This window comes from Lepidothrix coronata, unplaced genomic scaffold (genome assembly GCF_001604755.1).
Source record: "Lepidothrix coronata isolate B3197 unplaced genomic scaffold, Lepidothrix_coronata-1.0 Scaffold10, whole genome shotgun sequence".
NCBI classification, from domain to species: Eukaryota; Metazoa; Chordata; class Aves; order Passeriformes; family Pipridae; genus Lepidothrix; species Lepidothrix coronata.
The window spans coordinates 5,969,605-5,996,613 of NW_016690190.1; the positions used below are offsets into that span (position 1 = coordinate 5,969,605).

General features: G+C 42.1%; 1 protein-coding gene across 3 annotated transcripts in view; it reads left to right on the plus strand.

Annotated features, from left to right (window-relative positions):
• DENND5B (DENN domain containing 5B) overlaps positions 1-27,009 on the plus strand; it is a 112,716-nt gene that overhangs the window by 18,064 nt on the left and 67,643 nt on the right. The window lies entirely within an intron of this gene.

Consider the following 27,009-nt stretch of genomic DNA (forward strand, 5'->3'; position numbering starts at 1 on the left):
CAGAAATGAGTTGTGTACTGCAGGCAGCACGGGTTACCACCACAGGGATTTTCTTCCTTGTGGAAGTCTGTGTGTGCACTTGGCACTGCCCGGGCGGGCGCCTGCACAGGCTGCACTCTGGGGAATGCGTCTGATCTGATACCTTTTGCATCTGAGTCCTTCTCCGTGGAGAAGGAAAGCTGAGATTACTTGGGAGCTGCAAGAGGAAGCTAGGACTTTTCACATCCCATTATATAGAAGCATTATTTGTATCTGGAAGAACAAGGATTATAATAGAGGAGTCTAAATCCTAAATTTTAGTCCTTGATGTGGCATTGTCTGTTGGTCCCAAGGAGCTTTATGTTCTGGCTTTCCTGCAGTCTACTGGAAAAAATGTGTTATTTGTACAGGACAATGAAAGCATTGGCTATGAAAGCTGCAGTCATTTATATGTACAGTTGGATGCTTCTGAACCAGTTCATCTCTGAGTGTTTTCAGCCTGTCTAGTGGGATAGTGGGGGACTAACATCCTACCAAATTAGTTGTTACTTTAATCAGGAAGGAGAGGAGTGGCGTGCAAATGAATGCCTTTCATTTGAGTTCATTTGGAGCTGTGGATGTAGGAGCTGCTGTTTTTGTTTGATAAACCTGATAAACCTCGTCTGCTGTAACAGTGATTTCAATTGGAGGAAGATAAATTGAGGTGGAGAAGGAAATTGGAGGGCACAGGCTCAAGCCTGAGCAGGAAGGTGGTTTTAATAACCTTGTCAAATGCATGTTGCTTTAGTTCAGGATAAATGCCAGTTCTTCAAAGTTCTGAAGGTAAAAAAGACAGAGACCTCAAGTTGTTCATGTATACTTGAATATAATATTTGAATGTATTTGAGATGCCTCTGAGAAACAAGCCAAGTGTCAACCAGCCAAGCGAGACAGAAGACTATATAACTTCCTTGTGAGAATGGGCAGGATCTCTGCTGAGTTTTGTGTTCCCAGTTCTGGAATGAGAGCTTTCTGATTGTGCTATCCAAAATGCTGATTAGTATGAAGTTCTGACAAAAAGGAGGAATTTAATGCAGTCAGAGGAAGAGTGATGTAGGAGGAAGAGTGATGTAGTTTGTCTGTGGTCATGGGTGTGCCTCTTTGGGTGTGTGAGATTCCTGCCCTGGATTAAGGGCCACGGTGTGTGCTTCTGTGGGACCCAGAGGAAGTGACTCTCAAGTGCATTGAATAGTGTTGAGGGGGTTGTGTGTGTGAAGAATAGAAGGCAATGAATGCAAGCCTTTTCCTAACTTAAGGTTATCTTTTAAGTTTTGTTTTTATTTAATGAGTTGCATTAAAATAGCCCAGATACAAAGCTTGAGGTTAAAATGCACACTAAAACTGGAATACAGACTACTGTTTGGAAAAGCAAACTGGCAGAAATTTGTAGGTAAGGAGAAGTCTGTGGCCTAAGAAATATGCAATACTGGTAATAGACCTGATGGTTTTTCTAGGTTATAAGGCAAAAAAAGATTATCAAATGGAAGTGATGACTTGGTGATGCTGAAAGTCAGATAGTTTTCCAACACTGTCAAAAATCCTTACAACAAAGATGCACAGTGCCTGGGAGGCTGAGGGTAGTGGAGGCTGTTCTTTCTCCAGATCATGGGGAATTCTGTGTGTATGTGTACAGATACATGTGCAAATTAAGTTGCTCTCTTCTGTCACAGCTGAAAGGACCCCAAGTAACCCTGTTTGTTCTAAAATTGAGCTTCTGCAGGCTCACAACTCTGTGACTGTTTTCTGCTCACTAGGTAAGAATTCAGTGGAGATTTCCGATCATCTAAGTGAGAAATAATTACCTTGATGGCCAACAGGTACAGCTTCAGAAAGAACCCTGGAAACTTAAGGGCTTCTTGTGAGTGTTTTTTGTGCACCAGATTGGAAAACCACAGTAATTTTCTCCATGGGGTGTCCAGTCAGTGATCTGAGGAAAGAAACCTACCTCATTTGGTGCTGAGGCCCCTTGCAGATGAAGAACGTGCAGTGGGTTTTCCTTGGTGACACATGACAACCGATTCTAATGCTTGTCAAAGAGCTCCATTATTCCACAAATCCTAATATTCCACCAGGAGTGAGCCTCTAAATCTCTCCAAACTTTTCATTTATGTTAACATCAGAAATTTTGACACCTCATTCCCTCGCTCTGTCCCTCAGTTCACTAACAGAAAGTTGGGAAAATGTGAAAAAAGAAATCAATCTTTTTTTTTTTTTCTTCTGTATGTATCTATGTTCATGATAAGTCAAGATAATGTTCCTAACTTCCTTAGGACTGAATATAAAATCCCTATTTCAAAATCTATGAGGTAAGAAGTAAAAAGACATAAATGGAAGTCCTTTCAATAAATGTTTCTAAGAGGATTTCTTGAGATAGATGGCATGTAGGGATTAACTCATATGTATATATATGTATATATATATTTGTACTGCAAGATGATCTGATGTTAAACCTCTGACGGACAAAATCACAGTATTTCTTAAATAGGTACAGCATTTACATTTTTCTTGTGATATGGCTCTGATGTGGAGTCATTTCCACAGGCTTATCCAGAAAGCTTGGGTTATGCTGTGGAAGCACGAGCTCAGTTACATCCACGTTCACTAAAGTGTTCAGTGGTATTAGAGGCAACTAATGACTAACAGCAGCCTTTTTTTCTTTCCCTTTGAAGCTTCCAAGCACGTGGCATGTCATCAGCCAAGGTGATAGTGGTTTTCAGGGCTGCATCCTCTTGGTCCCTGCACTGAAGGCACCACATAGTTGTGGCTTCTGAAATAGGCTGCAAATGTTGTCCTGCTATTGGAGCAGTGAGTGAGGACTGAGCCATTTCAGAGCAGTGGTGATGGTTACTGCAGCACTGGCAAAGCACTGACTGGGGGAAGAGGAAAGTCACAAATGTTGAGGACAAATTTCAGGGAGAAGTTTTTGGCTTCATTGTGACTGGCCTGTCTGGTGACACTTAACTGCACAAAAAGACTTAGCTGAACTATCATGCTAAAAATCCTGTGGGGAGCATGGGATGGACTTTGACAGTTTTCAAAGTCTTGAGTCCATTCACTGGTATCTGAAATTCTTTCCTTCAAAAGCAATTTTCAAAATAAATTTTCCTATCCTCCAATCTTTAGCTCTTGTATTGGAGTATTAACAAAAGGAGGGGTTATCTCAGGGCCTGTAAGCCTATTTTGCAAGGAGGAGTGTGGTGGAAGAGGCTTCCAGGGACTTACTCTGACAGTAGATACCCTTCAGAAGAGTCCTCTGCTCTACGAGCTTCATCTTTCTCCACAAAGATGAAGGGAAAAGGTCTTACCACTGTCTTTGCTTTCTGTCTTACCTTTCTAGATCTCCAAAGAAAAGTAGTTTCCTTTTTGAAATGTACCATACTGATTGTAGTTGTGGCCATATGTTGTATTACTGAGTTAAATTTTGTTGGAAGGCTGAATTAAAAACTAGGTTGTCTCCTCCAGGCAATGCCACATGTTGATTAAGTAGCTTGAGCATCAAATGCTTTTCTACACTGCATATCAATGTCTGTCTAGATTGCCAAAGGGTCAACCTAATGCCAGAGAGGATTCAGAGTGCTTTCTATTACCCACTCATGGTGGGTAACTCTTGTATGGGAATTCCTATCCTGGTCAGGGGTACTGTCCATCTTGTCTAATAACTGGTATATGCTGTTGCTATGGAGTATGATTCATGGACAATGTTATGAAATAACTGTTCTGCAGAGACATATCTTCATGGTTACCCTTTGGAAAGGTTGATTTACATACTGAAATAGTAGGGAGCTATGCACAGGCATCCTTCTGCTGAGCCCAATGTGCTGTGACAGGCAGACACAGGCAATGGCCAGTCAGCTTTTCATCCTCTACTGATATCAAAGTGAGTTTTTGTTTTCCTGTCTCCAGTGCATCCAGAGTTCTTCTCTTCATGATCGTCTCCAGCATGTAAAATAATTCAGGTGATGCCTGTATAACTTTGTTTGATGGATGGGATTTATCCCCATCACTGTATTACTTTTCTATTGGAATTGTTAACCTTATTTTGGAAAGTGGTTTAGTTGGTTGGGGAAGGGAGGGAAATGACATAACTTGTTGAGACATGATGATGTTTCTGGAAGTGAGAGAGAGGGGAATGTAGCTATTTGGATTGCTTCCTTGAGGCTGCCATATTGACTTTCTGAAGACTGTACCCGTGCAGGCAGATTTGGCATTTTTGGAAAATGTGCTCACTGCACTTTTACACAATATTAGAAAGCTGTCCCAGCTCAGGAAGATATTGGGCCTTTCCAGTAGTCTTAAGAAACTGCAACAGCAGTGTGTGCATTATCCCAAAAGGGAGCTGGTGCACCCTGCCCTTTTGGAAACCTGTCTCAAATGGTACAGCAGCCTCTCAGTGCATGGTTACTCATGCTCAACAAGCCGTGGTCCCTCAACCAGAGGCGAGAATATGAAGAAATAAAACATTAAGCAGACTAAAGTTCAATACAATCATTGCATTAATCAAAACTGCCCTCCTATTTAGCACAAAAGCAGTTGCAACAAAGTAATGGACTTATCAATATGAATTCCATTCACTTCCGAATGATTCCATCAATACTTTGCTGTTTGATGCATTCATTTTATCCAGTTCATTTGTTATGCAGCTATTACTTCTCCCCAGACAGTCTTAGTGCTTCACAGGAAGCAACTTTGTGTAGCAAAACTTAGTTTGTCAGTGTGCTTGCTCACTGCAGGTCTGCTGATGAAGCAGACACATAGCTGTTTATAGGCCTTAAGTTTGGCCTTGACTATAGAAAATTCCTCAGACTGCTCAGATTCCTTCTAGGAATAGCAAAGAGAGCTTCTAGGTCCTATTTTAATTTGTGGTTTTGTGTTGTGGTTGCACCTCCAAGCACCTGGGAAACAGCGGCACAGGCGGACAGAGGTTTTGGAGGGCTCTGCTCAAGAGTCTTGTGCCCAGGCTGCATGCTCTTCCCTGCTGTTCCCTTCTCCCTTCTCCTTTCTAAGCAGTATTCCTGGGCTGCCCCTCAAGAGAAGTGGTGACACTAAAACACTGCCTTCTCATTGATGCACAGTATCTGTGGGATTGAGGAAAGAGAAAAGTCCTCGTGCTAAAACTCTCCTCACAAAGTGACTATTAAGTACTTTGACTATTTAAGGAAAGCTTAAGGTCCCACTGTGTATGATGGTTGCCTACGGCAAGTATCTCATGGAAGAAAAGAGGGTGGGTGGGAAATCTCTTTGGAAGTTGTGTGAGCATGTGGAATGTCTAGGACTGGATGCTGTGTATGATTTCTGAGTAGCAGCTCCTGGTCCAGTTGTCATTGATGAGAAGATTAAATATCTTTCTGGTCTAAAACATAAATTAATACATCTTTTCAATGTCATCCTGTAGTTCATTCTCCAAGGTTTACCTTCACTTTACAAGGACAAACTTTTTGATTGTATTGCAAGGCCAGTAGTGGCTCTGGGGGCCTGTGTGAAGAAGTGCATTCTCCTGGGGCAGGAGACAGGTCACTGCTTTGATGTGTCTTGGAGAACTCCAGTATCTGGCTGAACAAAAAGATTTTGCAGGTTGTGTAAAGTATTTGGTAGGGCATGGCACGGAGGTAATGCAGCACATTGTGAAATATTAATGTAGAGCTTAAAATCTTGCTTTGAAAAATTGTTAAACTTTAATTACAACAAACATGGTTGAGCCATCACATTAAAATGTTAGAACTTGATGTTCAGTGTGTGAGTTCAAGCAGGTGAAGATCATCTTGAAATATGCATGTGAACAGGATTTCCCCTGCCCTTCTTCTCCTTCAGAATAGTAGGGAGGAAGCATCAGAAAATAAAGTATGACATTAGCAGGGCTGGTTACGGGAATCTGCATGGATTTAAGACACTGAGTTCGTATTTATAAAACAGCTTGCCCCAGGAACTAAAAAGCAGTTGTTCATCACCACCTCCTTAATGGGGCTCATAAATCTCTCTGACCTAAGGAAAGCTGCAGAGCACAAGAGGAATCTTAATTCTGTAATGCAGTTGCAAGGTTTGACATGAGATTGAAGTCCCTGCCCAAACTCCCAGGATTTGATCCTGTGTTTTGTCCATTTGAGGATCTGGACAGGTGTTTCACCTGACAACGTTGAGCTCATCCCAGTCAGGTGAGTGGTGTCACCTTATGGGTCTTCTCTGTGGGCATTTGATTAGCTTTTTGGCTTAGCCAGGCATGATGTTTTTCCTTTACTAAAGTATTGTCAATGGCATGGCACCATTTGAAGTACTGCATAACCCTTAATGAGGGACTGTGGGTACTGATTGACTTGGCAATGCTTTGGAGCATCCCACTTGCAGCGACGTGGTCCATGTCCGTGATACACAGAGCTCAGGCACTGTTGCATACATCTCTGACAGGGTCTTTTGTTCATGTTTGTAGCAGTTATGGTTCAATGGTTCTGTAAAACTGGTAGTCCTCTTCATTTGATCCTTTATTTAAAAATAATGAATCCATTTAAAAAAAATAATAAAATGTCCCTAGCTCACCGCAGGGATGGCTGTTGCAAAGCAGTGAAGAGCCTCGGGCTCTTCAGGTGCAGGTTTCTCTCACTGCAGTGGTTTCCTTGGTGTAAATTATAAATGCAGTCATGTTGAATAGCATCATAGTATTGGACTGCCTTGCAGTAGCATGTGTGGGAGAGAGAGTGAGAGGGAAGGCAGGAATGAGCAGTATCCTCCTGAGAGGGAGTCTCTGGCTATATATTTGGAAAATCCCATAATTATCCCTTCGTAAGCCACCTTTTGGTAAGGTAGCTATGGGAACCTTCTTTCAAAAAGAGGGAATTCAGTATTTTTCATCATTTCACATTTCAGGTTGGTTTTCACGTATTTCATTCTTCCTTTCCTTTCTTCTGTATCATAGCAGTTTTCTTTTGCAAGTTTGGGGTTTCACATTCTAGAGATAATGTCTTTTGTTGTCATTTTTTGAATCCATACACATTAAAACCTTTCTTCATTTAAAGAAAAATTTTCACTTTTCAGAAATTTAAAGCTTCTTTTATCTGTGAAATCAGAAACAGTTTCCCTGAACTGCTTGCTTCCTTTTCTCCATATCCTTCCCATTCTCCAGGTGTCTTTTTAACACAAGAGGCTAAAATCACCTCTGAGGCATTGCCAGCCTGCCATGCAATGCGCTGGAGCTTGTGGAGACTTTTATCTTGTAATTAACTTGCAGATGTCTAACATGAAAATTTCATATGTGAATCTGAACATAGCATCACTTACCATCTGTAAATAAAACAAGGACAGGGTTTTGCATTAATAATGAGGGATTTTTTTTGAAAGAAATGCAAAAACCTGAACCAGAGATGTCTGAGATCTTTTTGTGGCCCTTGTAGCAAAGGGAACTGACTCAGCTGCACAGTTGCTTAGAACAAGGGCACGGGAAATAGAAAACTTAGATTTCTCCCTTAAAATAAAGCCAAAATTAACTACAAGCACAGCTTGTGATGCCTATTTATAGCCGGTACAAACCTTCTTGGTAGAACACCTGTAGTCTCCTCCTGACGACAGTCCAGCCAGTAAAGGCTGCTGGCTCTGGCTTGGATGTGAAAAGCTCAAAGAGGCGTGAGCCTACATTTTATTTGGTTTCTCTAATGCTACAAAGATCATAATTTTGAAGCTCTGATTAGGTATGACCAACATTATACCGCAGAACATAAAAGTACTGGGGCTTTTCCATGTTACTTACCACATCAGCTGTGCTTTTGCAGGGAGAGATCCCAAACACTCCTGAAAATTTGATTGCAGCAGACAAAGCAGATAGTGGCCTGTGGGGACAAAGCCTCTGCGTTAGTTAAAAGTGAATGTGTGTAAGACAGACCAAAGACCATGTTAGAACAGTAGCAATAGACAGAAGATTGTAAATGGGCCAGCAAAATGGTAATGATTCAAGTTATGAGAAGAAGAATATGGATGTGTCTGATCCTTTCTGAATACTTGACAAGTGATGCTATGGCAGCCTGGAGAGCAAAGTATTCATTTCTTCCTGCCTTCTACCAAGCTGGAGCCTGTGGAGCAGGAGCATGGATGAGAAATTAAGCAGAAGGTTGCAGACACTTTAAGGACAGCAAATCCTTTTCCCTAAAATGTAGATGGTTACTGAAGCTTCATTTTATTTTCTGCTTCATCTCTGGTGTGGTCTTACAGAGATCCTGTAGTTTTTGTAACTGCTCGAAAAACGTCTGTGGTCTTTCTGAATTTAGGCAGCAAATTGTACAGATAAATACCAAAAGATCATTTACTTTTTCTTTAGACCGTGGACATAATAATTGCTTAAAAGTTACCATATTCACTAACCTATAAAAAAGGGGTATTATGGTTTCCTATGATGTACAGGCCTGTCCTTTGTAGTGAGTGCAAGGTAAACGTTCCCATCTGGTTTTTGTCCAGTTGTTTATTGTAGTACAGTATATTAAATAGGTGTTGCTGAATAATTGAATGTGTCTCCAACTCTGCTTGCAGACTGCTAATGTGTGAAAAGTCACAGATGCTTTAGGGTAAGTGGCTCTCTTAAGTTCCTAAGGAGAAAGGTGTAAATGCATAGGTACAGGGCACCTAGATAGACCTTTTTGATTCGTAATTTGTTTATTTCACTTGCTCCTGAGTGCTCCCTTTAACACCCCTAGTCTGCTTGGGCTGTGTATTTGGTTGGCTTGGTTCCTGTGGCTTTCTTTTAAGATAGCTAACTTGTGTTTTTTCATATTTCCTGAAGGAAAGATGATGAGACAGAACTGTGGAATTTTTTACTTTGAATGATTAGGTAAAATTTAGGATATTAAATTTACTGGTTTGGGTGAACGTTGCTGTGAAGTTGTCGTATTACTGAGGACTGTCACTGTTCATCCAGTTGTCTTGCTGTGGTCTGTTAAACGAAACAACAGCCACAGGAAACATATGGTTTCAGTTTTAGTGTGTTAAACAATTCACAATTTGTATTCTTAACCTGTTTATTGAGCCTGATTTTTAGCAACCTCTTTCAGTAGGGTTGGTTTGTTCTGTTTGCTGGTGGGGCACTGTGTCTGTTTACAACACAGATGTCTGTCTCCTACAATACAAATTGAGCTTTTTTTAGAGCCGTTTGAATGTTTTTAATATTCAAGCCCACTGCAGTCTCATAACTTAACCTACCAGCTGAAGTAAAGGCTTTTAAATGAGACTCTTCACTGCTGTTCCTATGGTTACACTGGAACAGAAACCTGCTAAATAGGAGCCAGAAGGGCACAGAAAATCTTCTAGTAGCAGTTGCTGTCATTATTGCAAGTTTATAATTTCCCATTTATTCTTTCATTTTTGTGCAGTATTTTTAAGTGGAAGTGTATCTTTCTGAGGATTAGGGGCTGCTACTGTTGGAAAACAGTAGCTAGAAGATGATGGAGATAGACACTGGAAACAGGTTTTTATTCTGCTTGCAAGAGGATTTATTTATTTCTCCTACTACCGGTTAACTTGAATTGCAAAGTGCTCTTTGTATGCAATTCTAAGAGACAGTTCCTGGGTTATCAGTAGGTGACTTGCATGCCAACTACAAACCAGCATCAATGTACATCTTCCTATCAGATGGTGGGAGTAATAAGTGGTACGTTAACTGCTATTGTGTGGAAATAATACATATTTAAAGCAAACAACCAGCAGTTCCTTGAGTGCTGGAACAAATGGAGCCCAGGTCTCCTGTGGATTTGCCTTGTGCATGATTGATTTTTACCATCTGAGAATGAGCACAAGCATTTCCTCACAGCTGGGGCATTTTGTGGTGTTTCCCTTGTGTTGCATCTCTGGGGAGAAAGGGCACCTGGCAGCGCTGGTGGGAGCTGTGGTGTCCTTTTCTCTCTCTCATCTTCTCTCTACACCCACCTTTGGCTGAGCAGAGGGATTTCCCCAGTTTTGCCATCTACTTTTGCTAGCACAAGAGCGTATCAGGTCACCATTGCCATCTCCAGATGCTTGTTCCTTGAGCTCACTGGAGAGGCAAATGGGGAGGTTGGGTCACCAGGCTGCTCTTGCCTGGAGATGGGAGAGGACACAAGAGAAGACCTGGCAGGGCCTGGGCAGCCACTGAAGGGATGCAAGGGAGAAAACACTTGCCAGTAAGTAGTGGGACTGCCCCATGTCCCTCTTGCCCCTGCACATGTTAGTGAGAAGCTGGGACAGCCCCTCTCCATCCAGTGGAGAGCAGGCAGCCAGCATCTCTTGTGGCACTTGCCCACTTTGGGTTGGCCTCGAGCTGCCTCTCCCAGGGAGCCCCTTCCTCTGCCTGACTTCCCCTGGGCAGCAGATTGAGATGTCAGTGCTGTTATCTCACTAATGCCGGTGAACACGGAGTTTCCACAGGGGAGCGGGGTGAATAGTAGCAGTGGGAAGGCATGTTATCTGCTTGGGAACTGACCTCTTGGGGCTTGTTCTGGTTTCTGTTCAAAAGCTTTGCCTTGTGAAAACATCCACAAACCCTGTGGCATGAGCGCAGGCTGAAGTCAGCTTTTGTACTGCAAAAAGCCTGGGGTAATTAGACATCTATATAAATAACAGTTGAGGACACATGAAAACAGAACAATGTTTATTCCATCTTCTCTCTGGATGCCTGAGTTTGCCTTGCTTTTTAGATTATTGTAAAGGTTGGATAGAAGATCATCGCAAATGAGGAGCAAAGGAAATCTGATCATAATCATATAATGCAAGCTTTCTTTCTTTTTTATAGTGCTGTTTGTGACTCAGGTCACATGCGAGTAAAGAAATAGGGAGTTGTAACAGAGATGGTTTAGGAGGGACTGAAGGGAAAGTGGCAGGACTGCAAACTGGGAATTGGGGTTCTGCTCTGAATAATTTCAAGCTCTGTTACATAACGTGGTGCCTACTGGAGCAATCAATGCTTGTTTACCAGTGGTAAATGTCAGGATTACCTGGGGCCAGTGGGATTAGGAATAGGAATAAGATGTTCGGTTATTGGGAGGGAAGGGAGCAAAGCAACAAACTGTAGCAATACACAGCTATTTGTCAATCACACTTTGTGATAATTGCCTTTGGTTGTGGACTCTGCCCTTTGAGTCAGCAAATTGGTTCTGGCCTGTGTGTATTATCTGGTACCAGGGTTGGGGCTTGGGGTGCTCTCACCACTTGTCCTGCTGGTGCCAGGAAGCCAGCCTGGCTGTGTCCTGCCAGGATGGCCACCTCAGAGCTGTGTTGTTTTCTCCAGAGTATCTGGAGGATAGAGGGTTTGACACAGTGATTTCTGGGATAGCTGCCCTGAAGGAAGACAATATCTTATGTCCATCACTTGGCCTGAAACCTTTTCTATTGGGAAGCAGTTTGAGGTCAACATGGAAGATATTTTGGTTTAAATTTATTTTATTAAATAAATCACAAGATCGAAATGCGGACAACACAATTGAGAAGTTGAGAAAAACAGGTGAACAGGGATGAAAGGAAGACTAGGGCTCTCTTTTCTTGTACTACCTCCTGTTAGCCAAACAGCTGACTGTACCTCCCTGCCTTGGAGATCCTTGTATCCCTCTAACCCCACAATCTCCCCAGGAGCCAGCCAACTGTGTGCTGGTCTGGTACCTGACTAAGCCTGATGTCTTAAAGGGCTGGTGGCAAATCACTAGATTTTTCCATATCAAATCTTACAAATCTGTATGTAACAGTGATCAAAACACTTTGCATGCTACGAAGTTTCACTCAAGACCAGCAATGACATTAGTCAGTCACTTGGGGTGACAGTCGGTTTGAAGGTAACTTGTGCAACTTAGTCACAAGGCAATAGTGTAGCAAAGGGATTACCAGAAACTCATTGGAGTGCCTGTTCTCAGAGGGATGATGGAACGAGGAGTGCACTGCTTGTCCGTTGTTGGATCCAAGAGTTCTGCTGGGCTTCATCTGTAATAATGTTTTAGCAGAAGTGACTTTCCAGCACTGGTGCAGTAAATAAGTCTGCCATGGTAAATTTACTGAACCCTTTGTTGACGGTTGCTGACTGCTAAGAGACTGGCCTTTCTGCCCCAGCTGCAACTTTCAGGGAAGTGAAATTACTGTTCCAGAAACCAGTGGTTTATTGATGTTCATCTTGAGATGCTTAAAATCTTCCTCAGTCTTTGATATGTAGACACAGTAGGTCTTGGAGATAAAATGAGGAACTTCAGAAAAGCTGTTAACTGCATGAATAAATTCTGAATTTAAAATTAGTAACACTTCTGTCTTGTCAATATATAGACATATAAAAGTTCAGTTTGTACTTTCCCCTCCCCTTTTGTGTCCTTTTTTGTCTTTTAAAACTGTTTCTTTTTTCTTTTCAGCATCCATCAATAAGACTGTTTTTTTTCCTCTTCCCTCTGAGGAAAAGCTGCCTTTGGTGGGATTTTGGTGGGAGTTGCTTGTGGGGATGATGAAGTAGCAGCTGGTAGCTCTGAGAACCTTGTTGAGATATTGAGAACCCTGCTGTGCCATCAGAAGGGTGACATGCCTTCTGCAGGTACCCAAGTCATTGGAGGATACTGTTTATTGCCAAAGATAGATGCCAAAGTCCTTCAGGCTTGTGCTTTATTTGGTCTTTATAAAGTGGAGAAAGGCTCTACATTTTTTTAGGCAAGGTGATAGAGTTGTCCTAAAACTTGGGGGCCATACCTGAGTAGAGAAGAGAAACATCTTTTTTTTAAAATAAGTAGGATATAAGAAAAGCTCTTATTAAGCTTTGTGGTTTTGCTCATTTATGATAAGTATATGTAAAACAGAAGTTACATAGGCACTAATAAACTTACAAGAAAAGTTAATTGTTGCATTTCTTCTCCAGTCTTTCAAAGACACAATTACCTTTCCCCTACTTCAGTTTGCCTTCTGATGGTCCTGAACAATTTTTTTTTTTTCTTCTCTTGCTCTTTCTGTTGTTCAAGAATGTATGGGCCCCAAATCCTGTTAACAGGAAAAAATCTTGTTTGGGTTTTGTTGGTTTTTTTGTTTGTTGGTTTGGTTTTTTTTTTTAATGACCTTTATAAAAGATGCCATATTGTTCTTTTGGAGTATTGTAGGTAATATATGAAGTAAGCCTAAAATAAGGAATATCTTTCTTTAGATGCTTTTAGTTGCTGGAATCTCCTTTGATGGCTAGACACATCACTTGAGAGGTACCACCAGAGACTTCTGCTATTTAAATGCTGGTTAGGAGGATCCCCATGCACGTGAGGCTGGGCAGGGAGTAGACCCCAGGAATATTCATGCACTGACACAAAATACTGACCACTGGATCATGGCTGAGATCCGTCTTTCATGTCTCCCTTTCAATTTATTGATGGTGCACTTCTGTTATCGTGCAGCAAGCCATTTTTGGTGGATATCATCTCTTCTGGGAGGTGGGAGAGGGAAAATTTAGACCTAGTTTCACCCTGCTCCAGCAAGCAAAAAACTGAACAAATTTTTCATGCGTGAAGGCAAATGTTCTACCTATTGCACCATGTTAGAGCTGACTTCTGGTATTCCCTTAGAAAGAAGTTTGTGATGGTTTAGCCCCAGCCAGCGACTCAGCCCCACAGAGCTGCTCATTCACTTTCCACCAGTGAGATAGGGAAGAAAATCAGAAGAGTAAAAATGAGAAAATGTGGGCTAAGATAATGACAATTTAGTGGGTAAACCAAAGACTGCATGCACAAGCAAAGCAGGAGAAAAAAAAGGGAATTCATTCTTCCCTTCCCATGGGCAGACAGGTGTTCAGCCATCCCCAGGACGACAGGGCACCATCACACATAACAGTGACTTTGGAAGACAAATCCAAGCCATAGCTAGCTATTGTGAGGAAAATTAACTCTACCCCTGCCAAAACCAGCACAAAGCTGTAGCTGCATTTTGTGAGGGTGCTGTGCTTGTAAAACACTGGAAGCTTGCCTGCTTCCTTGCTGGATCAGGCCATGCAGGGATTGGAAACCAGGCTAAGTGGTGCCTGAACTGTGGCTGACATGGGCAGGAGATTTGTTTCTGGTGACTGAGGAAGGAAATGTGATGGGCAGGAGCATCCTGCAGAGCTGAGATGCCCAGGCTGAAGGAGTTATTATTTAGAAAATCCATAAACCCCAATCAGTGAGCAGCCAACCCTGCAAGTGCCAAAAGCCAGGCTTTTCTTATATACAGAAGGAAAATCCTGTGGTGCTGTATCCACTTTTGGATATGGGTTTAAAGATTTTGCAAATACCATAGAGCTGAGCAGTGTTACTTCTCCATTAAATCACTTAGTAAGAGCCTGAGTAATACCAGCCTTGCTGACAAAAGTTGGGAAAGCAGCTCACGTGCAACTGTTGCCTCTATACATGTGCTGCCTCTGGGAAGGTGATGGATTCTGTAATTCTTGTCAAGAGATCTGTGTGTCATTCTGCAAACAGAGATGATGCTGCAGATCAAGTCAATGGATCACTCTTGAGTGGGAAACCTTCCAAACAGGATACCCTGTGCATTTTAAAAACAAGCGTCATAGCTAATACTGTTATATAGATACTTACTGACAACATGCTGATCAGGGCATCTGATTTTAGACACTTTCATAGCTTTGTGGACACTCTCTTTAAAACATCTCTGAGATTGTTGAGTATCTTCTGCATGTGGAGGGCCAGCACACGAGAGTCCCAGGTGCTCTCCAAGGAGAGGAGCGTGGAAGCATATGCTTAAGAGATGACAGAAATTTCCCTTCAAACTGCACCATCAAGCAAAAAGCATGCCCTTAACCTTTTGCTCTTCAGGCAGCTTCCATGGCTATGTGTAATGCAGTTTTAGTGAGAGAACAGGTGAATGAGAAAGATATAAGCACCTTGTCGAAAAATAACTTGATTTGTAGAATCACAGAAAGACTTGGATTGGAGGGGACCTTAAGAGTTCCCTCACCCACCCCCGTGCCATAGGCAGGGATGCCATTGTTTCTTTTGTGATTGAATCTGTCTTCATTCTTCCTTCTTTCCCTACTTCCCCATCTCTAAACCAAGCACAACAATCATCTAAGTGCATCTTTACTTGTACTGCTTCTCTCAATCTTGATGCCACCTAATTTTAGTTATGCTCTGTCGCCTGAACAGTATATTATCAGTTTTAATGGTTTTGCACCTAAAGACTATCTGTCCTTAAGCATGTACCAGAATGACTTTTGACAGAAAGCATGTTGAATTTTGCTTTGGCAACAGTGTGGTGATATGTGTGTGCCCGATAAGCTTTACAATGCTCCAAATACTGTAACACAAGCATCTGAAGTCAGCTGGAGAAATGCAGGTTGATTCCAGTCTTTCAGCATAAGAAAAAATCAGAACAGGAGGAAAAAGTGGTAGAGGTTAGGGCCTGACACTGCCTTAAGGGCACTGTGGGAACAGGGGGCTGATGAAGCTGGAGGCTTTTCTCCTCTTAGGGCTGCAAGAAAAAGATATGGGGAAAAATACGCTCCAAGTAAAGTGTGCACAAACTGCCTCTCTGGCTCTGAAAAAACCTGAGGGCATTCTGTTTGTAATCTTCCCCCCCCCCCAAAATACTTCCTTTTTAAAACTCCAGCTCTTCCCTGAGTTGGGGGATTCACTTAACACAAAGCTTATGCTTCCCCTGTGGCTTCTTTGAGCACAGCTAACGGGGCCTGACCAAGTCACATCTCGCACCTTCAGAGCCAGGTTGGCATCGCTGGCTTTTAGGATTTGCTCTGTCCTTCTGTCTCATGCTGGGCTAATTTAGCCTCATCTTGGTAAACAAGAAAAGGGTCCTTATTCAACAGATTTGAGCTGGAGTGACTGCAGCTGTCGTCTGGTCTGTGCGCAAACCAATTTTGTTCGTTCCCTCGCCTGGCAGGAAGCCTGCACCAGAATTGTGTCGGGACTAATCAGCATTAAACCAATGTCAGGAGGGCTGCAGCAAGCTGCTCTGTAGCAAGGCAAGAGCAACAAGGCTGTTCAGGAGGGATTAGCCTAAGTCCTGCCCGGGATGCAGCTGCACTAGGAAAGGCACTGAAACTGTGCCGACTATTTTTCTTGGGCCTTGTTGTTGTGAAAGCAACCAACTGCCAAAAAAAAGTGGCTTTCCAGAGAGAAATCTGCATGATTTGCTGGATGTGACCAGAGGTCATAGGAGAAGGTGCAGGGACCATGGAGCTGTAATATCCAGGAGATACAAATGGTGCCTTTCAGCACGCTGGGCTTTCCTCTCCTGGAGAGGCAAGGTGGCAAACAGTAAAATAAGTTCAGTGTATGGTCTCCAGCCAAAAAGTGATGTTACTGATGCTTCTGCTGGGAGATGGAAGTATTTCAAAGAGAAGACGAGAGGCTTGGCAAGGGGTGGTTCATACCTTTAATGACTCACAAACTCTGTTTTCTCACCTTGTATTTACACTGCAGGTTCAAGAGTGTCTCCTGGTTTGCACTGAAAGCATTAAATCAGAGAAATCCTGACTTAACACTGTTTTGCTCCAAGGATGCTGAAATGTTGATGTCTTACTTTGCACTCCCCTCCCTACAGCTATTGAATTCTCTTTGCAGTTTTTCATCTCAAAAAATATTTTTGTCTTGCTTCTGAGCACCATGATTTGGCTTTGAAGTCAGTCCTGCTTTGAATGGGGACATGGACCAGATCACCCCCAGAGGTCCTTCCCGACCCGATTATTCTGATCTACTCAATCCCGGTCCCCTTGCTTTTACAGGTGCATGTTTTGGATGAATCTGAAATTCTCCAGTTTCCTCTGTGACTCTGTTAGGGGTCTGTCTGTGTATCTGCTTGGCATTAGTCATCCCTTCTCTGACTGCAGCTATGACAGTGCATTGTGTAAAAACACAAAATGGGCACGCTCATGTGTTATCCACAGCCAGCACAGCCATGCTCTAAATGCCTTCTAGGCCTCCCAAACCTCTGGTAAATCTGAGTCTGCATAAATTTACATGTCAAAACTGTTTTCTAGTACAAAGCTAAGCCCAAATGAACTTTTGAACCATAACCCTGCCACATGTTAAGCATGTTTTTGTTGTTTAGGAAGCTCACTTAGGGGGAGCAAGCAGACCTTCTGGTCTGAGGTGCCCCAATTAATTAAAAGCTATGCAACATAAGAAATCCTCCTTCTTAGGGAAAAATCTTTAGCAGCAAACCTGTCTGAGTGAACTGAGACACAGGACCAGAGTGGCTTTCTGAAGGCTTTCATCACGAGAAAAATCCTTTGGGCCTTGGTGAAGAAGGGAGCAAAGGCCCAACCTTGCCTTGTGTTTACTGGTACACAAGATTGTCTACTCAGGCAGTGTCTGACAGCATGGAATATTTAGTGGGTGTGGGGTTATTAATTAGGCAGAAGAGTATCAGCTACCAGCAGTACCTTCTGAAACACAGTTTTCCTGAAGGGAGGTGAAATGATTTGTGGAGGACTCTTAAGCAGGAGTAAAAGGATAAAAAAATCCCCAACCAAACAAAAAGGCCACTAATTTTTTGCAAACCTGCTGTCCAGCTGGGTACTAACAGAACTGGGTGGGCTTTCAAGGGAGCTTCCAATGCATATCCTTAAATAGTCATTGAAATGGTTGGTCCCCACATGCATCTGTGGAAAATATATATGAGCCTCTCCAACTCCGGTAGCTCTGATTTTTGTTTGGTTGATTGGTTGGTTTTGGTTTTTTCCTGTCCTGGGTGAGAGAATCATGGCTTGTGTGCGAGCTGTGCCCGTGCTGCAGGTAGGAAGAGCAGACAGGGAGGGCTGGGCAGGATCTGGTTCCTCATCAGTCTCACGTCACTGCCAGGCAAACTGGACCATTCCATGCCAAGCACATCTCATCTCAGGTTGCTCCTTTTCCCTGGTCATCTTCCAGCAATATCTTTCCTGCCATGTTCATGCTAATGATATGTCTCATTCTTTCCCTGACAATAGGGATCAAAAATAGCTTTTTAAAAGAGGGAGGGTCGGTAACAGAAACAATATTTGCTGTAATCCAAACTCCCTTTTATCTTCTGTCCTTAAAGACTGGTATTGTTTCCTAAACAAGTTACCACTTTGAATTTCGGAGTCTCTCTATGAGTTTCTGAATCTTCAAAAGTTGCTGTCCCCAGTGCAGTTGAGGATTGGATTCTGGGGACCTAATTTTCATGCTTAATCATAGACAGTTGTGCTCTGCTGATGGCCAGTGGCTTCAGGCTGTTATCCTGAAATTGCCACCTCTTGACACTTCTGAGGTAAGAGGTTGGTTTTTTTAATTCAAGGCATTTGACAGGTTTGAGCCCCCTCCCTGTGGGAGCACAGATGGCAGCTAAAGGGATGCTGGAATGATTTCACTCCTACCTTGGTGATGAAAAACCAGGTTTCAGAAGAGAGCAGCAAGACTGCAAGTCTATTTGAACAGAACCTGTTTCCCTGACAAATGTGGAATTTGATGCTCCCTGTGATGGCCAGTGCTGGGGCCTGAGGTCCTACTTGCTTACCCACACTCTCCTGACAGGTCATTATGTCGAGGGCTCCCCTCCTGTCCAGATCTCAGTTTCTTCCTTTCTGCCTCAGGGCATCCTGTGAGAAGTGCAGAGCTGTTCTGCGTGTTAGGGAATTAATTATTGATTTTCAAGTAGAAAGGCTCTTCAGGAAAATTCATAGAATCGTAGAAGGTTTGGCTTGGAAGGGACATTAAATATCACCTAGTTCCAAGCCCTCTGCCATGGGCAGAGACACCTTGCTCTAGACCAGGTTGTTCAAAGCTCCATCCAAACTGGCCTTGAACACTTCCAGGAATGGAGCATCCACAACTTTTCTGGGCAACCTGTGCCAGTGCCTCACCACCCTCACAGTAAATTTGAGCTGGTGCAGCTTTGTGTTACTTACACTGTACTGTGGCTTGCTTACTGAACTACAATTGCATAGGATGTAATATTTCTCAAAAGAGCACAATTTCCAAAATATTAAGTAAAAGAAAGGTTAGGAAAAGGGAGAAACTGACTTTGTGTCTGAACAGAAGTAAGTGCTTTTGCTTCTACAGGTTAATTAAAGGTTGCAATTAAACGCATTTTCAAAGCAGAAACTGAAAGGCTTAGGGAACACCAGTTATTTTAGACAGTGTTAGTTGGATGGTTTCTTTGACATGCCCTGACGGTTCAGGGAGATGAAGCAACATTGTCATTTGCCAAAGAAAGTGCAAACCTCTGTCAGAGAGTCCAGCTGGATGAGTATTGTGGAGTCATGTGAGTCTGTGTGTTATCGTTTGGGTAGGGCAACTGCACTTTGATCTGACCTGGAGGAGGACCTGTGCCCATATGAGGCTCAGGTTTTCCTGCCATTAAGTCACCTACTCAAGATTAACCCCCATGGGTTGTATCAAAATCCATCATGTCTTTAGGCATGGAGAAAGCAGTGGAGAGGTGTGAAGGTGATATGGGATAGTGCCACTGGGAGGATTGTTACAAGTACATCCTCCACCCTCACCGTAAAATCACTTTTCCTGACCTGAATGAAACGTGGCTCAGCACTAACCTGCAGCCTAAACCAGCTATGTTGGGAAGCACCAGTATAAAAAAGGAAGCAGGAAGGGTGAGGGGGATACCTGAATAAATACACCAAAGAGTTTAGAGCTCTGGAATGAGTGGCAAAAGGATGTCTCTTTGGGGAGGCATTAATTTTGGGAAGGGATTAACCAGAAGCACCACTAGAACAGACAGTTCCTCAGGCTGTTATAAATTGATATTCTGATGCCACAAGATACAGATTCGGGTTGAAGTTTCATATTTCTGTATTAAAACAAGTCACTTTCAGGCTGTCATATCAGTATAAACACAGAATAAAACTTGCTGAATTCAAAGCCTGAGGTGGAGTCCTACTTTAGCAAGCAGCTTTTTTCAGAGGCAAGAGGAGGGTGTTTTGGAAGCTTTGTTGTTTTGGCTTTTAAATAAGCTTATCTAGAAGTTTGAATGTTTTGTAATTCTTTCATGACCCTTGAATTTGCAGCTGTAAAATGTATGTAAGTGCTCAAATTCCTTTAATCTCATATACATACACAGTCTTTTTGATTCCAAAGGGGAATTCTGTTCCCCACATGCACTCTCTGTTCTTGTGACTACTTGGAGACCAGCCCCATTGGACTGATTAGCTATGTACATGTGAAGCCCTGGAAATATTCATTATAGTCGGTTGTAATCTTATATTAGTGAATTATCTCACAAGAAAGTATTTTTTCAGCCTGATAGTAGAACTACAGGTTTTATTTTAGCAAATATCCAGTAATACTTGTGCTCAGCTATCCTCTGCTAAGCTTATTGCTAACAGCTGTGTAACTGTTGAGATCTACATCATTTGTTGTCACAAATATTTATAGTTTGGATTTTTCCTCTTGTGTGTGCTTCCTATTTAAGTATTAAAAAAAAAAATTGCTTCCTAAATGTAAATATTTAATCCAAGGCACGTTGACCTGTTAGCCTGTGCACTGAGGAGGTATCCATCAGGGATACTCTTGGTGTATTTTCATGTTGCAGAATAAATCACCAGAAACCTGTCAAACCCTGAAGAGGTATGCAAATGCCTGCGTCTCTTTAATCTGACATGTGTGTATCCTGTTTGATTTGAAATGGGAATTTTAATCCCATGGGAGCAATGCAGGAACTCCTGATGCTACTGCAGTCTTGTGAGGAATTATGAGCCAGCTGGTGCCCCAGGTTTGGGGACTCTCTGTTGTTGCTGGGGCCATTTTGTGGAAGAGCCCCAGGTGCAGGGTGCAGCTTTTGAACCTGTAACAGACTGTTCCTGCCAGTCCCCTCTCCTGCCTCTCCTCACAAGCACATATATGTGCTTGTGAATACATTACACATATGCTCTCTCTTACACAGAATAATGCTCTTTTGTTGGTGGGCTTATATTTTATAGCGAATGTTGAGTGGGGACTATTGAAACCCATCCTTACGCATTAAAAATTAGTCTCTCCTGACTTGATTTGAAGGAATAGCAACTTTTTCCAAGCAAAATGGAAATGCTGTTGGGTTTTTTTTGTAACAGGATGCTCAGATTTAGCTGTCACGCATTGTCACACCAAGACACCATTGTTTTCAGATCCCATACATTTTGTTAGTTCTCTTTCCTTTTGCATGGCACTTTCCTGCATTTATTAGACCTTCCAGACCTCCATATACTCACAGAAACCATAGTTACTAAAATGTGTTTAGCTATGGCCCATGCCTAATGCAGCCTTGATCTGCTCAGCATAAAATACTCCATTTCTAATGTGTAATGTTGTAACAGCTACTGAGGTCTCCAAAACAGCGTGGTATGTCTTGCCTCATTAGGCGAAGCATTTTATTTAACTCCATAAAATTCCGCTTTATGCGAAAGGAATGTGTAAAATACAATAACATATGTCATGCAGAAACAGCAGGAGTTGTGTGCAATGGCCAGGGGGGCTCCAGTGTCTGTTTGGCTCTAAAAGCCTTGGTTTAGAAGTAGCTTCTCTGGAGTTGGTGACAGCTCACGGTTACGTAAAAATTAGAGCAGCAATTACGTGCCTTCTACCTATGTATTTTTAGCATGCCAATCAACCTGGGATCCAGGCACTGAAAGATTAGTGGATTAGTGGTAAAGACGAAACATTTGCTCAAATGCCAAGTAATTTTTAGGGTTATTTAGACCTCTGTCCTCTACTGTTTTCATCTCTACTAGTAGGGCACTGAAATAATAGGCAAAACATGCACTTTGGGCGAAAGTGGACTTCAATTTCTTACTCTCCTTTTTGTACATCTCTCCAGGTCCGCTTTCAGAGTTCCACTGGCTCTTTTCAATGCTGTTTGAGGCCAGGAAATGTTCACAGTTCCCATTTGTTGCTCTCTGCAGTCTTTTTAGCTTTAGGGTCTAAAAACATCCCTGAAACATACTGTTCTTACACAGATATTTATTACTCTATACAGGGATTTTTAGAGGATTGGAAGTGGAAATGTGAGGGGAGAGAGAGGCAAGAGACTGGTTTTAATTGCTGGGCTTCAGCAAAGGAGAGACTTTTAAGATACAGAGCCCTTTGCACTGATCCCTTTTGAGTTTTTGTGGGAGGGACTTTACCTGTGTTCTTTAAGAGATCTTGTTGATGGCAGTGGATGGTGTATCCTGGAGTTTAAAGCTGGTTTGTTGGGAGAGCAGGCAACCCCAAAATGCACCAGAGAAGAAATGTGATAGAAGCCTTGAAATGGTGCTTTTAAGGCACAAAGGTTAGGACTACACTTGCAGAATCACAATATCCTCCATTTCCAGATGTCTGTGGGGATGAGTGGGACAATGGAAGAAAGGATCTGAGGCACAGGGGCATTTGTGAGCTGAACCCAGAGACAATTACTCTTCTGGCCTTTTCAAATGAGATCCATCTTTCTACAGATGCTTTGGCACCTAATATTCCCCAAGGTGTTAAGGGAAGCCAAAGGATTTAGTTTCTGGTAGCCTTTGTAGGGATTGGAACTAAATCTAAAGGCAAAGTAGAAATCCTGCTATGCTTTGAGTTTCCCACCTGGAGTCTGGTTTGGATCCAGAAATTAATATTTGTCCATGCCTTTGGATTTGAATCCTGACACTTTATAGTGACTTGGTGATTGAGTCCTGTTTTCAGCTTTCTGTATTTCCAGTAGACTTGGAAACTGGCCACAAAATGGGCAGCACTGATTAAGCATATATCTATTTGTTTATGCTTTGTCTGAAATACTTAGAGCTCTGCTGCAGTGAAAAAAACTAAAGCTGTATCTAACTAGCAGTGATTTACTTAAGGTTTGCACAAGCATAACAAATATTTTTCATGTGCCTTACATGCACAATTACTGTGCACTGATAGCTTCTTAATGATCCCTTCTATAAACTCGCTGGCAGCAGCCTGTTCTTCAGATTGTAAACAAAGTTGGTGTTGACTAAGACATGTAGGTTCTTGCAGAGATGTTCATGGTAGAAGAGGTATTTTAACTGAGTAGTTACAACTGATCTTTCTTTCAATATGATATTTTTGCCTCTTAACAATGTCCTAACACTTTTAGTTGACAAAACTAGAGTTGTTGGGTTTTTTTTCAAAGCTAATAATAACTGCATCATCCAGCACGTTGCATAAATGCCTTGATCTCAGTGACAGCTTTGCCCCCATTGGAAGCATTTGCAGTGATATGCTGATCTCCAGTTATTGTGGTGCAGCGCTGGGTTGAAGCAGCTGAGAGCAATCTCCAAACTAAAATGGTTTCTGGGGTAGCTCTGAAGTGGAAGTACCAGCATTAAGGACCAATATTGGCTGCGTGGGCAGCAGATCCTTGTCTCTCTGCATCTTCATTCCTGCTCACCACCCTTCTCCGTCTGGTAATTTCAAGCCTTGCCTGAGGGTTCTGGTGACTTTTCAGTGTGGAGAAGGTTTTTTTGTCTTTTCTTACTCTGAAAGGATTCATTTGTTGAAAACTGGCAGAAGACTGGCTCTTGGAGACTGTCATAAGGACAATTCTTTATTGGCAGCAGCTTAAACAGCAGTTTTTCAGAACTCCCTAAACAAAGTTTGTGCTACACAAGGGAGTGTTTCTACTTTATGCCGATGAAAGAGCTTTCTTGACTACAAGAAGCAAAGTTCTTTCTTTGCCAGACCCTTTTCTCATCAAAACCACTTTTTAACTAAGTTTTCATAAAGCTTAGCAGCTGCAGCCTTTGACAGGCAACAGTCATCTTCCTGTAACCCTTTGCTCGTAAAGGGTGTGCAAAAAAAGTAACTCACTACAGTGAGGGGCCACTTCTGGGCCCGCTCTCCTTAAATTCACTTTTTGCCCACTGAGAAAACCAGTTGTCTAAACCTCACAGATGTGTGGGCCAGTTCTTCAGAGCACTGCAAAGAGGCTATCCTTGCTCAGGGTGTTCTAAGTAGCTGTCTTGAGTGCCTGTAGTGGGTTGTGGATTGTGCTGTTTGAAGAAGAAAAATCTTCCCTGGAAACTGGGGATAATTTCCTTTTCATCACCACAACCTGTGGAAAGTGCCGAGTAAAAACCAGCCACGAGTCCTTTGGATCCTCTTTGTGGCTGAGTACACCGAGGGACAGCTCTTGGGGACATCAGAAAGCAAGGGCTTCCTTTAAACTGGAGAAATGCAGTGCAACAGTGCTGAGTCCAGGGAACTGAGACCCCAAGCTTGTGTGAGATGGGTAAAAGGAAAGCTAGAAAAAAGCAAAACCCCAATCAGGCATAGTTGTTTAGCTGAGCTGCAGTATGGGCATCTTTGTGCTCTGTTTATATCACAGTTGTTTAGTGCTGAAAACATTCCAGCCCAAATTAAACTTCTTTCTTTTCTTGTAGTGACTTGCACACTAAGCTTAATTAGAGTGGCAGAAGGTGTTATATCTGTGAATTCATTCACACTCTGCCACTGTATAAACACAGCTTTGGTGAAACTGCTTCAAGTAACAAAACACCTGAAACTTGCTTATCCTGATGAGTGGAGACTGATATTGGTGCATGATATTATGTGTACTATGGAGTGGTTTTAAAAAAAAAATCTATTTTAATACAGCCCAGTTTGAAAGACAACTGGATTGATGGAATTTTAAAAATAAGGCTGTTCTTGTCATAAAAAAAACCCAAAGCAAAATTTACTGAGAAACTCCCCTTTCTTTCCTGCATTCTCACACACAAACCTAAACAGTAATAATACAGGGATTTTTAGGATGACGAGTTCTGGTGGTTTGTGGGTTTTGGTCTTTTCTTCCCCTTTTCTCCAGAAATACCAACTGTAGCAAAGCAGATTCTGAGACAAGATCCTTGTACTACCTCTGTTATAGTGAAGTAGAGAACAAAACGTGCTTTAAGATTCATTTGAATCAAAAATTATAATTGTGAGTCTTTTTCCAAAACCAGACTGAGAATGAGACAGAAATGAAGTCCATTTGAACTTGATCCTGTCCTGGTAAATAAGTAGAAAGCACAAGCGTGAAAGGTGTCCTGTGCAAAAGGCATGACTGGGTACCTCATTCTGTGTTCTGTCCATGGAGGGAGGTGAGCACATGGAATGAGGAGTGGGAAACAGGGATTGCAATGAGTAGGAATCTGTCTTTAGATGGCATCTAAAATGCCTTCACTTTTTTGCAGTTCAGCCCAAGACTGTAGTTGAGTGCCTGTTGCTCCAAAGCCAGGAATCCCTTGCTAGACAGACTTTAGCATCCTGCTGTGTTTAGGGACCTGTGCTGGTGTCATGCTCTTGCTTGAACATTTTTCACTCTGCTGTTCTTCTGGGAGCTGAGAGCTGGATTTCTAACCCTTCATATGATTTTATGTACAATTCTCACTTGCTATGTAACTAAACAAAAAGATAGCAGGCAGTTGTGTAGGAGCACCATGCCTTGGGTACCTGCTTTTATAACTCTGCCCACTCCAATGCAAAAAATCACCCAAACTGACATAATTTAAGCCACAGTTTTTTTAATTTGACAAGATTATGATGCAAGTTTTATGTAAAAGGGGTGGTATAATTCGTAGTTGTTAGTGAGTGTAGTGAGATGTCGATGGTCTGTTGGCAGCTGGGACTTGGGGCTATTTTAAGACTCTGATAGTGTTGGTGCTGTATAGTGTTACTCTGTAGGCAGAGAGTTCAGTATTTTAATCAAGGTCAGAAGGAAGGGATGCTGGAAACTAAACTTCTCACATTAGAGCCTTTTTATCCTTATTTAGATGTGCAATAACTCTTTTGGGTGGACAAAACTCCTTTTTAAAAGAATTTTTGAAATAGTGAGCCTTTCCTAAGTGTAATTAGTTTGTGGCAATGGTAGTATTCCATTACATTGTGTTTGTGTAAAGAATTAGGCTGTACAACGGTGTCCATAGCTCTGTATTTATATCACTGTTGTCAATTTGACTTCTTGTGCAGGAGTTTTTATGTAACATCTGTGAGTGTTTAGCCACATGATTGATGATAATAAATGGTCAAAGTGCTGAAATGGGTAGTAGAAACCTGTCCCAGTTCATTGAGCTATACATTATTTCACAAAGTTGTTACATCTTCCCTTTTCACCCTTCCTATTGCAGAGATGGTGGTGAAGTCTGTGGAAGCTGGGTGCCCAATTCTCTTTGTATGATAATCTTTAGGGGAGAACTGAGAGGATAGCCTGGCAGAGAGAGTTGTAAAGGTAGTGTGGATAATGGGCAATTAGCAAGAGTCTTCTCTAACTTTGACAATTGTTTTGTTTCTTTAATTTAAATACTTATGAAACTTTTTAGTTCAAGCAGCTGAAAAGTAGAATGAAATACCTTAAGATGCATGGGGTGGGAAAACATCACCCTGCAGATTCTAATGTAGGCTATCTTCAGGTGCATCCTAAAGAAAAGAGAAAGTTATCCTAAAATACAAATTCACATCTAAGAATCTCTATTGGAAGAACTCCTGTGCCCTCTGCTGAGTGCTGCCTTCCAAAATAATCTGGCCTTGGCAGAACTGTCTTGGTCCTCTGAACAGGATTAACAGGTCAAGTATAAGGTTGTGGTGGAAATACTCTGAATTTACACCTAGGAACTGAATCACTAGAGAGGCCAATGGTATTGCAGCTCTAATGTGGGTGCCAGGTCTATAAAAATAGATTTAACTTGAGAAGGATTGTGTAATGCCTTTGTGTAGTGTGCAAATGCGACTTTTTTGATGGAGAAATTCCATGGTATCTAAAAACATTTTTTGGTTTTCTGCAGGAGATGAGCAAACCAGTTGGAAGAAACCTCAGTAAGGCAGGTTAGCAGGAAGCTGTTCCATTAGAAGTGCCTGCTGGGATAGCTGTTGCTGGAAGACATTAAAATTGTTCAGCCAAGTTCTAAACATAGCTTATTTATCCAAATTTTAGTCTAAAAACACCCAGCTATGAGACAGAAATGATGACTAGAGCTATTAGGTAACTTCAGTAAGTCCTGAAAATGGTATGCAGTACAGGATTGAAGGTGTAACAACATAGCTAACAGTATTATGTTAAATAAAACTTCTTGGGTTTAGTTCAACGCTAATTGAAGAACTGATGTCTTTTTTCCCCCCTGAGTTTCACAGG